Consider the following 12,907-nt stretch of genomic DNA (forward strand, 5'->3'; position numbering starts at 1 on the left):
GCCCTTTCTGGAGGAGCATCCCTAGCACCACCCAGGCCTCTTATTTATGACACCAAACACGGATATTCTGGCATCTTTGGAATCACCTGTATGCGATAGCCTATTTTTCCTTCTAAAACCCTAAATTTAAGTTCCCAGGAAGCTCTATTATTTTAAAATCAAACCCAAACCTTCTTACAAGCTGATGTTCCCACTCGTGGTGTTCCCCTGGGTCAGAAGGAATAATGTACTTGGTGAATGCTCCCTTGTCTTTGTTCTCCAAACAACCCAAAGTGTGACCTGGGCCACAGGATGACAGTGGGCATGTGTCCCATGTCCCCCTGGGCCGGCAGGAGCCACGCACATAGGGAGGCTCTTGTGTGTGTGCATCTCCTTCTAGGGCAGCTGGAGAAACGGATCCCCATTAATCACAGGCAGATACATGGACCAAAGAACAGACACGGAGGGAAAATGGGAATCCTTGGGAAAAGCATCTCTTAGAGGACTGACTTCTCTTCGGCCACCGGCTATTGATTTCCGCTTGCTCTGTGCTAAGCCTTTCCTTTTTTTTTTTTTTTTTAAGCCTTTCCTTAAAATAAGTTCTCTCGGTCCTGGGAAACAGGAAGCCCCCTTCTGGAAACTGAATGTGGATCTCTCTTCCTTCTCTTTTGGGTGCAAGATGTTCTTGACATGGAAGGAGCAGCCAAAGTGAGGACGGAGTGAACGCATGCTTCCTTCTGGGCCCGAGGGTCCGTTTTGCCTTCACAGTCCTGGGGGCTCGTGCACGGCCACAGCCCTGGGAGCACAGAGCCGTGGCTCCCGCACACTCAGGGAAGCAGCTCAGGAGCACAGCACAGTGGGCTCTCTTCTTGGAAATGCCGCCTGGGAGATGCACGTAGGGGTATGCGTGGAATTAAATGTGCGGAAGGCAGTCATGGTCTGGCGCTCCCACCGCGCCAGCCTCCGTTGGGCGACCCCGCTGAGCATGGTCTGATGTACCGATGAGGCGCCCGTTTGGGCGCTGTCTCCCAGGCCGGAGGAGGAAGGGCTGGCTCTTCCCATCTCCTTCCGGGACCCGTGAGCATCATGCCAGTGTCCTCCCTGCTGCCAGGCAGCGGCTGGTGCATGCGGCTTCCCCACACACTCCTGGAAGCCACCCCATCTCAGCTTCTCAGAACAAGGGCACTGGGTCCCCCACCCAACAGTCCCCCTTCACATCCAGAGGGACCAGGGCCTGCTGAGCAGCAACCTGTGTGAGAGGACGTCGTCTCTGTGCATAATTCCGGTGCTGTCTTTGCTTTGGCAGGTGCGGGGTGGCCGGGTTTTACCATGCTGCCTCCACGACACCACCTGGGTCCCTGTTCCCCCTTTCTGTAGGGACCTAGCATCTTCTTATCTAGTTAGCAATTTCCGATATAACATTCTCTCTGTTCAAATGACCGACACAAATTCTGTCTGCCAGCTCTGCCCTCAGGGCTACGATGGAGGATGGAGGCAGCTGCCTTTGCCAGGTGCACCGAGACTTATAAGATCTTTCTGGAGAAGTCCGCAGGACGGGGAGGTGACTGAGCATCACTGGAGATGGACCTCGTTTCTATTCTTCATGTCTCCCCCAACTCCTGACACTGTCTGCCTCTGCCAGTGTCGTGTGGCCGGGGAGGCGGCTTCAACCGAGGAAGTGGCCAGGAGTGGAAGTGATGTGTGTCACCCCTGAGGGGAAGCATTGAGAGCTGGTGTGCATCCCCTGTGTCCCTTCTTCCTGCCTGGGAGCCCCGAGATGCAGGTGCCCCAAGATGCTGCACCATCTCTCCTTCCAGGGAGGGTGCTGCCCTGTGGAGTCCTCTGCTGCTATCTGCATGCTGGGGGCACCTGCTGAGACTCTGGTGCTTGGCCTAGGGGAGCCCATCCTGACTAACTGGCACAGTGGTGAAGACCCATCTCTCGGATCCACAGCATCCTCAGTACCTCGACAGTGCCTGGCATACAGTGGATGTGTCGTCAAGAGCTGTTGAATGAACAGAGGTGAGGATCACTTTGCAAGAGGTCCCTGCATTGATTCCAATACGGCACCAAATTTCCTAAACTCATGCTTCCAATCCTTCCAGATGTCATACCTTCATCATTCAACAAATACTTTGCAATGCCTGCTTTAAAGTCTTGAAATGGGATTCACAGATAAGGAGCCCACCTACAAGATATTTTATCAAAATTAATATCCCTAACCGGATAGACAGTAAATGTGACTTTATGATGGAATAATGCATATTTCAAAAGGCAGCTTCTTGAGCACAACTCATCAGGAAACATAGTGAAGCCCGCCGCCTGCAGCCCCTACTTAACGTATGGCCCCACAATCAACGCAGCAGCAACTGGGGCAACAGCACAGAGGTGCTGCTGTGTCAGCTCAGTGGGGCCCCTGGTGAGGAGACCTTGCAGGCTGGGGACAGCTCCTGGTAAAGTCACCAACAGACACAAAGTATTCCTTTGATTTACCTGATGGCACTTCTGAAAAACATGGTGTTCTGCGTATTAAACTATGGTAGATAATGGCCTCTGCTCCCCTAGAGGGACATTTAAATGTTATGAGAGACACAGGACATTTTGCACAGCCTGGGCTATTGGGGACACCACACTGCAAGACAGTCAGCACCTCTGCCTTTTGCCCACGAGATGCACAAGAATGACACAGCGCTCCCACACTTTTACTGACCCCCCCCCCGCCCCCTGCAGCAGCCACGTCCCTATGGCCATTCATGGCTCTAGACGGGACATTTTATCCTTCAACCTGGCCCCTGCTGGGTCCTTGGGGGCACACGGTGACCCGTTTTGTGTCCACTTGTGTTGCCCCGATCCCACACCCCCAAGGAGGGGACACATCAGACACCTGGCGGAGAATCATCTGCTGTTGGCACATGTGCAGACAAACCCACAAGGGTGAACTGTCATCGTGCAGAGCCGGGGGTGCGGCTGGGCAGGCCCTCCGCTTTGTGGCAGGGAAAGGAAGAAGAAGCGGCTTCTGGGAGCTGCATAGACAACACACATTTCTCTTCCATGCAGCGAGAACGAGCCTTCCTATTAATGGCTTTCCTCTCCTCATCAATCCCCGTCCTAACCTCCTGGCTGTGTGCATGTGATCAGCATACACCAGCCACAAAGTGGTCCACCTGCAATCAAGAGTCATGCCTGCCCTCCTCTGTGCTGACAACACCGTCAATCACAGGAAGCGGCCAGGGCCGGCCCCAGTACAGGGTGTCCTACTGCTGGAGGATGCCCCAGGCTCGAGCCCCCGTCACTGCCGCCAGTGTTCTTCAGAAAGCAGAGGGCATCCTTCCTCCAGGCAGATGCGTCTGTGTGAGTGGCCCCCTTCCACCAGAGTTCTGCAGTGCACAACCTGTCCAACCACACACAGCGATTCTGGAAGACAGCTCTTGACTTTGTAACAGGGAAAACAACACTAAATCATCCCATCACCAGCCCCGTTGCCAAATGCATCATGGGCTCTTCTCGCTCAGTTCTTTTCCTGGCAATGAGCCTTCCCTCCCAAGCTGGATGTGCTGCAGTCCCCTCAGCCGTCATTCTCCCGGCTGCAGAGCACAGGGTGTTCTGGAACTCCTGTCTCAGGCTTTCCCAGTCAGGATTTACTGGTAAGTGGAACTATCTGCTCTTACTCCTGGGACCATCTGCGCACCGGCCCCAGCCTCTCCTTCTATGGAGGTCCTCTCTGCAAGTCACCAAGGTGGAGGGCTCCCTTAGTTGTCCAGATGCCTGTGATGTTGTCCCCACTTGTAGGGAAAGAAACCCCACAAACATCCCACAGACAGCAGCTGGACAGAGAGGTGCAGAGCGGGAGCTCCCCTGGCTCCACGGCTTTCTGACCTGGTACTGCGAGCTGCTTGCCTCACCTGCACGCTCCTCACCTGCGATACGGGAGCGATCGTCTAGCGTTCCCCTCATGGAGGTGTGGGAGTAAATGGTGGTCGCTCAAGGCACAAGGAGCAGGTCCCAGCATGCAGTAGAAGACACTTAGTTGATGTTATGCAAACTCCTCTGCTCATCACCCACAAAACCTACAAGCACCTGCTGGCGCTTCTCTGTTTCCCCATGGGCGAGGCAGCTATTTCTCCCATCTCGAGGCTAGCCTAAATCTCTGCAGGATGGACTCATCCCCAGTGCTGTGTCTCCCAGGCATATGCCACCAGTTCTCCGAGAGCCGTGTGCCTGCTCCCTGACACCAGCCTCGGCCCTGTGGCCCCAAGGAAGCTCGCTGAAAATTGCTTTTCTCCTGATTCTGGCAGGTGGGCCTGAGCTGAGCAGCTTATCTCATTTCCCGACCTGGTTTCTTGGCAGCACTATTGGGTTTGGGGCGATGGCTCTGATCTAAAACCTTTGAACAGCCTGCCTAGGGTGGGAGCAGCTACGGCCCCGCAGGAAGAGGGGAGATCACAGCCCCACTCAGGCCGCTGGGGAGCCCCTCTTCCACCCGGGGAGCCTTCTCTGCCATTGCCTCCGCCCGCTTGCTCAAATGCAGCATCTCTCAACCTTTGGCAATGCTCCATCTACCTGGACAACAACCATCGGAGTCAGACATCACCTATAGTTTTAATATTTTGATTAACATTTTTGACCTGCTTTTTCAACATTTTATTATGACCTATTTTAAATGGAAACACTGAAATTGTACAATGAACACCAGAGACCCGCCACCTAGCTTCTATTTTTTTTTCTGTATTTGCTTTATCACAGATCTCTCCACATTCCAACTCTCTTTCCATCTTCTTTTATGATTCATTTCAAAGGAAGTTGCAAACATCAGTATCTTTAATGCTAAATGCTTCAGCCTGCAGCACCTGCCTCTCTGCGCTATCCCTCCCAGATATTCCTCTCACAGAGTGGCTTGCACGCCCAGTTCCGCCCACTCCTAAAGAGGCACATGGCCCGTGGCCCGAGTGTGCCCCCCGTGCTGGCATCCAAGAGCCAGGGCACAAGGAGAACACAGCAAGCTCTATCACGTCTTCTACCTCCCTCCTCCAATTTAAAAAATTCACCAGTAGTGATTTATTCTTTTGGCAATAAGGCTTTTCGGTCCCTGTTAACCCCAGAGTGAGCCACCCTTAAGTCTTTTTTTGAATTTTGCATTCTTTTCTTTTCAGTTACAAAATAGGACATATTTACAAATGAACATTAACCATGTAAGATGGTACAAATAATTACAAAGCAGGCATAGATCACCAAGTCGAGAAACAACTCATTGCCTCAGAAGAAGTAACTCCATGCCGTAATAACAACACCCTCCCTTTCTGTCTCATCTGTGTTGCCTAAGTCAGCAGAGAAGAGGGACAACGATGCTGACAGGAAAGGGGCAGGGAGGGCCGTGCTCTGCCTGCTTCCTCTGTTGGCACAGACCACCCAGGCACTTGCCGATCATACACGTCCAAGGGCCACAGACACTACACATGTGCACAAAGGAGCAAGCAGTGCTCTGTGTACTGACTAGAGGGGCGACCAGGGTAGACCTCTAAGTGACAAAGGTCAAGTGTAAGCCAGCTAGGGCCTCTGATCATCACTCAGCACCCATGGTGAAGGCCGAACTTGCCCTGAGCACTGACCTTGTTGGCGGTCACTGTCTCAGTGTCTAAGTGGCCCCTGCACCCTTAGGACCCAGGTTCACAGTGTCCTGGTTCACAGGTGCAGTCTTCTCGCTGTGTCCTCGCATGGTGGAAGGGTAGGGGAGCTCTCTGGGGTCTCCTTTATAAAGGCTCTAATCCCATTAATGGGGCTCCACCCTCATGACCTTGTCCCTCTCAAGGACCCCACCACCTCCCAATGCCATCACCTTGGGGACCAGATTTCCACATATGCCTCTGGGGCACATGGAGTCAGGTCTATGCATCACCTATGGCAAGAGCTTAGTCTCTTCCTCCAGGCAGCCCTTGGTTTGCATCGTGCCAGCGGAACAGGTGCACATCAGCGGGGTTCCCCACTACATAGTCATGGACCAACGACAAGGTTCTGATGCGTGAGACCCCACCAGCAGGGCACTATTGCCAGATAGGAACTGCCCACATAACATTTGCATTTTAAACCATGTGAATATATCACCAAATAAGAATAAACTATAAAAATGGGATCTCCAGGACCCACTGCAGACCTTCTACATGGGGTTTAATAGTGTCCCCCAAATTCTCGTCTACCTAGAGCTCCAGAATGTGATCTTATTTGGCAATAGGGTCTTTCCAGACATAATTTAGTTAAGATGCAGTCATACTGGGTTGAGGTGGACTCTGAATCCAATGAGCATGTGAGAGACAGAGAAGGAGAGACACAAACATCCAGGGAGAAGCCCACGTGATGATAAAGAGAGACTGGAGGTATGGGGCCACCAGCCAGAGGATGTCAGGAGCCCCTGGAAGCAGGAGGAGCAGAGGAAGGACCCTTCCCAAGAGACCTCGGAGCAGGTGCTGCTGCTGACACCTGGTTTTGGAATCTGGCTTCCAAGACTGCGAGAGAATTAGGGTCACTCTTACGGAAGCCCCAGGAAACTAGCCTGTCGACCGAGACTCCTCGGTGAGGTTGGCGAGTCTGCATCCCAACAGCTGCTTCTCATTTCTGATTCTTATCACCCCGCAAGCTGAGGGCCTGAGCCCAGAGAAGCGCTGTCCATGAAGAATGGGCTGACCCAAGGGCTTCTTACAAAGATGAAATCTGCCCATCGGTTCTGAAAGGCTCCACTTTTGACTGCGTGTTCCAAAGTGGATGAGCACTGATTTCAGAGTCTTCCCTCCCTGTAAGTCCTTCAAAGGAAGCCCAGCTTTCCTGGCTGCTTTCAGCTGGAGGATTCTCTGCTTAATATCCAGCAGTACTGGGGAGTGATATTCACTGGTACTCACTGGGGCTATGTGAATGCTAACACGGGCATTTCTTTTTGAAATTTTTTAAAAATTTAAGTTCAATTCAATTAATGCATAGTGTAGTATTAGTTTCAGAGGTGGAGTTCAGTGATTCATCAGTTGCATGTAACGCCCAGTGCTCATTCCATCACGTGCCCTCCTTGATGCCTATTCCCCAGTCACCCCCATCCCCTCCTCTCCAGCGACCCTCAGTTTCCTAGAGTTAAGAGTCTCATCCATATCATTGCAAATGGCAAGAATTCATCCCTTCTGATGGCTGAGTAATATTCCACTGTGTGTGTATGTGTATGTGTGTGTATATATATATATATATATATATCCCACATCTTCGTCCATTCATCCATCAGTGGACATCTGGGCTCATTAACACCAGCATTTCAAGCACAGCCTTGCCACATGGGGTCGACTCAGCATTACCTACTTGACTTGCTCTTTCACCACCTGCATATGTGGTGTCACTGGAGGTGCAAAGGCCTTGGCCACAGTCCTGAGGAGCCACTATAGCACCTTTGCTCAGTGGTGGTGGTGGTAGGGTGGCGGTGCCATGACAAGAATGTCTGCTACTTCTCCCCATCCTTCCTCCATCTTTCACCTTCTTCCTTCCTATCTTGATTATTCAAAAAATCTTCTTATGAACTTATTTTCTGTTTAATGCCCTTATGACATCCAGGTAACTGTGCACACCATGAGTGTGCAGCTCAATGACATTTCATAAAGCGAACAAACCCATAACCTGGACGCAGCTCAAGAACCAGCATGTTATTATCCTCCTGGATCCCCTCGCACCCTCCAGGGCCCCCTGCTCACACTGCTCCCTGAGGACATGCTAACGACCCCCTAATATCGCAGCCCACACTTCCTTGTGTCTAACCTTTGGTGTAAATAAGGTGTCATCACATGTTCTTGTCTTTGTGAGACTGGTTTGTGGGAATGCACACGGTTCATTCATCCATCCTCCTCTTTTGCAGACATTTAGGTGTTTCCAGGGTTTGGCTACGCCAGAGGACGCTGCCATGACCCGACATGTACACGTCCTTCAATGAACAGATGCAGGCATTTTGGTCGGGGGCATATCTGGGTGTGGAATCCTCGGCTCACAGAGTTTCCATATCTCTCCTGTTTAGTTTCCCCAAACCACTTTTATTTGGACAAAAGGGCACAGAGCCTTCTTTTAAAAACACAGACTTATCATATTAGTACCACATTCCCCTCAAGACACCATTCTAAAAACTCATCCGTGGGTTTCCATCGCTTTGGGATAATACAGTAAACTCCCACTGTGCCCCACGTGGTCGGACATGGTTTGGCCCCCACTGGGTTCCTCCCTGGCATCTTGCTATGTGAAAGAAGCCAGTCTGGAAAGGCTGCATACTGCTTGTAACATTCTGGCAAAGGCATGACTCCGGAGACGGTGAAAAGATTGGGTAGAAAGATCAGGAGTCAGGAAGGAGGGAAGAAGGAATAGCAGAGCACATATTTTCTTTGGGGTGACAATACCAAAATGCTGGATACACGTCTTTATGCGTTTGGTGAAAACCCATAGAATGCACAACCAGGAGAGGACCCCAAGGGAGACACTGGGCCTTCATTACTGATAAAGTATCAGTATTGGTTCAATAAAATCCCCAGTGTGCCCATAATATTTATTATGTGCCAGGTGCTATTCCAAGTGTTTTCCATGTTTTATTTAATCTTCATAACAACCCAACAAGGCCAGCGTTATTACAGCCTTGTTTATGGGAGGGGTACTGAGGATGGTGAGTTGAAGTCGATGGCTGGGGTGTAAGCTGCCGTGAACCTGAGCTCGCTGCCCACTGCCCCCAGTGCTCTACTCAGAAGAGCCCCAGTGAGCCCCGGTGACAGTCTGATCTACACTCTACTGCAGTGGAAGAAACAATGACATCAAGGAGTACATCTTCTTTTGTGATTTTTAAAATTCATCAAGCTTTGTTATGTGTTATGAATCTTTCATACTAGCTTTTCAAGTCTGCGTACCTCATTGGAGATTTTCTTTCCAATTGCTGATTTTTTGGCATAAGAATGGAAAGTCAGTACTGGCGTATGTGAAAGAAAGTGAAGAAAGTGAACGAAAGAAGTATGCACCTGTGAATACCTGTGAATCGTAAGCCCCGCCCGTACCTGCCAGTCTCTGGGTCCTATTCCCTGGAAGTGACCCTCATCGGTACCAGCTCTGGGGCAGCCTTTCAAAGAATCTATGCATGTACACACATTTAAGGACGCATTCTCTTACTTTTTTGAAACACATGATGGCCAGCATCCTATGTTCTGTGGCTTTTTTCCTTTTTAAGGAAAAGGAATGAATGAATTTCAGGTTTCTCAATGAATTTCAGGTTCCTAATATTCAAAAATCTATGAATCAAAACCATCCTTTTGCAGATGATGGTGAAGTGGAAAATGGACACCAATTTTCCTTTAAACATAGGGGATGGGTATAAGCAAGGGGTGCTCTGAATTATCAGGAAATTTCTGCAGAGGGGCCTCCCTAGCAGCTCCAGAACACATGACGCAGCAGTTCTTCCTGCCTGAAATGCACCTGCTCTCCAGCCGTCATGCCCCCAGGGCAAAGGAGGCACCCACTCTCTCATCCTCTGCCCCTTCTGCACTGCTGGACTCTGGGATGGGGCCCGGCTGCTCTGGTTTCTTGAGATGAGGCACACAGGAATATTTAACTGGCCACTAGCCTGTTGGACCTGCATGTGTTCTCTGGTAACTTCTCCATTTAGCAATCCACCCGAGGGCCTTTTAGAGAACAAGGAATTAGTGCTGCTGCCAGTTAATGGGAATGCAGAATGTGCCTGGCGCTGCTGTTCTGATGTCCAAACAAGTCTTTGGTGAAATGCCGTTAAATGAAATGGGCCCTGGAATGTCCTGAAAGCCCCGGCCATCCATCCATCCCAGACAGCGGCCCAGTCTGCCCGACCTCACTGCCTGCGCTGTAAGCATCCAGATATGGCGCGACACTGTGGCTCACCTGCAGGGGCACCTCTCAGGCCTCGCTCACAGGCTCATGTTCCCCCCCCCACTGCTGTCCTTGCCTGCTGTGCTTCTATAGGGGATGTCTGACAAATGAATTGTTCTTAGAAAGGGCTTCCTGCACCCCATACATCAGTCCCCAGAAGAGAATAGTGGACTCTATGCTGCCCTGGAGATCATCCCACAGGCCCATCCCACAGGCTTTTCCATGATGGGAGGGTGACCCTGTGATTGAGGGGTTGCTCATGGAGCCACAGAAGAAGATGAATCAAAATGACCAATGGAATTCCAGCTTGGGAACACAAGACACAGAAATGCTGTTTCCTGACCAGACTTTGCATAAAGGAACTCAGCTGCCAGATCTGGAGGTGCGAGAATTAGGAACCACCATGGAGTCCAATGAAGGCCATGTGAATGCATGAAAATAAGTGCTCCTCCATGCACTTTGGCTAGAGCTGTGGGCTGGGCACATGAGATTAAAGAAATTCATTCATTCAACAACTATTTTATGAGCACCTCTTTGTCCTCAACACGAGAGACAAAACAGTGAATCACGGAGATAAAGCTTCTGATTTCATGAAGCTGATGGTGTTGTTGGGGGCAAAGGTGTAAATCCAGACAGTGGCAGGGGGTGAGAAATGAAATGGGACATAGGAGAGGGCTCTGGGGGAGGGGTGGTGGCCACGCAGGGAGGCCATGTTTTCCTCGAGACCTGAATCTTAAGTCATGTGTTACCCATGGGAGGACCCATGAAGGTCATTTATTAGGAAGAGTGCAAAAGTCAGACAGGGGGAATGAGCATGGAATAGTTGAGAAATAAAATAAATGCAAGGCACTCTGGCTGAAGCCTCAGTGAGAGGAGTGTGTGTGGAGGGGTGGGGATTGCCAGGGCCAGATCACACAAGGCCTGAACGTCCGTCCTGGTGAGGAGGTTGGATTTTATTAAAAGCACTGCTGGAGGCCATTAAGTTGTTTCATGCATGAAAGGGATACAGCCTGAGTCACATTGTGAAGAAGCCACTTTGGCATCTCGGCGAGGAGCAGACTGCAGGGAGCATGAGCTGAAGCATCATCTGGTGGATGCCGCCAGAGCCTGTGAATGCCTGAGGAGGGGCAGGCCAGCTGCCCGCCAGGGTACCAGCTGAGGTGGGTTACCGAGGCAAAAAAGAAACTTCACAGTGGAGTAATCTTAACCAAGAAACCTATGATAACACCATATTGATGAAAAGCATACCCTCCATCCAATCATGAGAAAATACCAGACAGACCCAAGCTGGGAAGCATTCTATCACACGGCTGACCAGCACACTTCAAAAATGCTGAGCTCACGAAAAGAAGAGAAGGCCAAGGAGCAATCCCAGGTTGGAGAAGACTTAGCAGATGCAAGAGAGAGCTCCCCACCACTCTACTTGTCCCTTCCTGCTTTTCCACATGAGGCACGGTCCCTGGGGCTGCAAGAGCCACCTTCTAGTCATGGGGGGAATCTCTGTTCAAGGTCACAAGGAGAGAGGACAGTGAAAGGCTGACTTCATCCTGGAACTGCCTACCTGAAATCATTTTTTTTCAGCGGGAGAACGAGTATCTGCGCACAATGTTTCTCAGCTGTGACTGCACGTGAGAATTACTTGGGGCGTTTTAGAAAATATGGATTAATGGGCTTCACCCTGGAGCATTCTGAATCTTCACTTGGTGATAGCGGAGGTAGTGTGGAGCCAAAATTGTTATTTTTTTTAAATGCTGAATGCTTCCTAAATTATTTGAATGTGCAGCTGAGGTTGAGATCACTGGTGTACACTGCTGTTAGCGGTTGGATGTACTGTGGCTTGCAGTTGAAAGCAGTCTTAATCGGCACCGTCAATGTTTCAATGTCTACATATGTGCCCAAAAGTATGGAATTCAGATACTATATGTCATAAGGACTTCTTGCCTCTTGGAAGTTAGCAGAGTTTAAAAGAGATCTGTCCCAAAAGAGATTTATCGTAAGGCTAGTGAAATCCAAGTGGATGCCTTGAATGGGTTCTCCTTCCAAGAAATGTGTTCAAAGTTCTCGTGCTTTTGTAGCATTTGCAACATTTGTAACATTTGCAAAATAAGTGATTTAACCATAATTCTTTAAACTCTTTCCATTGCAACTTTATCCTCATCATACTTCCTCTATGCCAGACGGGTTCTGAACGGCTGTGGCAGTTTTATGTCCCGCTATGATAGGGCAATTGGACTTGGGCTATATTTCCTCTGGCTCTACTAGGATCCGTTTATGTGGTGTGTGGTTACTTCCATACAAAGTGAAGGAATCCTGGCTATCTTGGTGTAGCATGGCTTCCGGAAGTATCTAGGTGGCGCCGTGGGAGAGCTGGAGGATGTGACATGCTGCATCCCGTGAATCTGTGTATGGCATCCGGCTATGGAAAATGTGGATGGTAGAGAAGAAGCGAGGTTTGCAATCTGAGGAGTCAGAAGCTTGACTGGAAAACTGTCCCAATGATGTGACATGTCACATTGGAAGTAGAGAAGTCAGTGCCCATCTTTATGATATGCTTAGTAAGACATATGTTCCACCTTGTTAGGAAGTGACTTGATAATGCAGCATGCACAGCAATAAACACACTCCACATTTTCTTTTTTTAGTGGGAATTATGCAAAATAGATTTTATCAGAATTTCTGTCTTAATGTCTTGCTTACTTGACGTGAACTACTGACAGTGACAAAGATGACATAAGACTCCTAACGTCGCTCCAGAAAGATGCTGATGACAAGCTGGTGGAGGCTAATGATTGCCAGGAATTCAGAGTATTTAGTCACTTTGTAAGAAAACTTGAAATTCGGGGATCCCTGGGTGGCGCAGTGGTTTGGCGCCTACCTTTGGCCCAGGGCGCGATCCTGGAGACCCGGGATCGAATCCCACGTCGGGCTCCCAGTGCATGGAGCCTGCTTCTCCCTCTGCCTATGTCTCTGCCTCCCTCTCTCTGTGACTATCATAAATAAATTTAAAAAAAATTAAAAAAAAAACTTGAAATTCCCTGAA

Source organism: Nyctereutes procyonoides, unplaced genomic scaffold (assembly GCF_905146905.1).
Source record: "Nyctereutes procyonoides isolate TBG_1078 unplaced genomic scaffold, NYPRO_anot_genome, whole genome shotgun sequence".
Classification (NCBI taxonomy): Eukaryota; Metazoa; Chordata; class Mammalia; order Carnivora; family Canidae; genus Nyctereutes; species Nyctereutes procyonoides.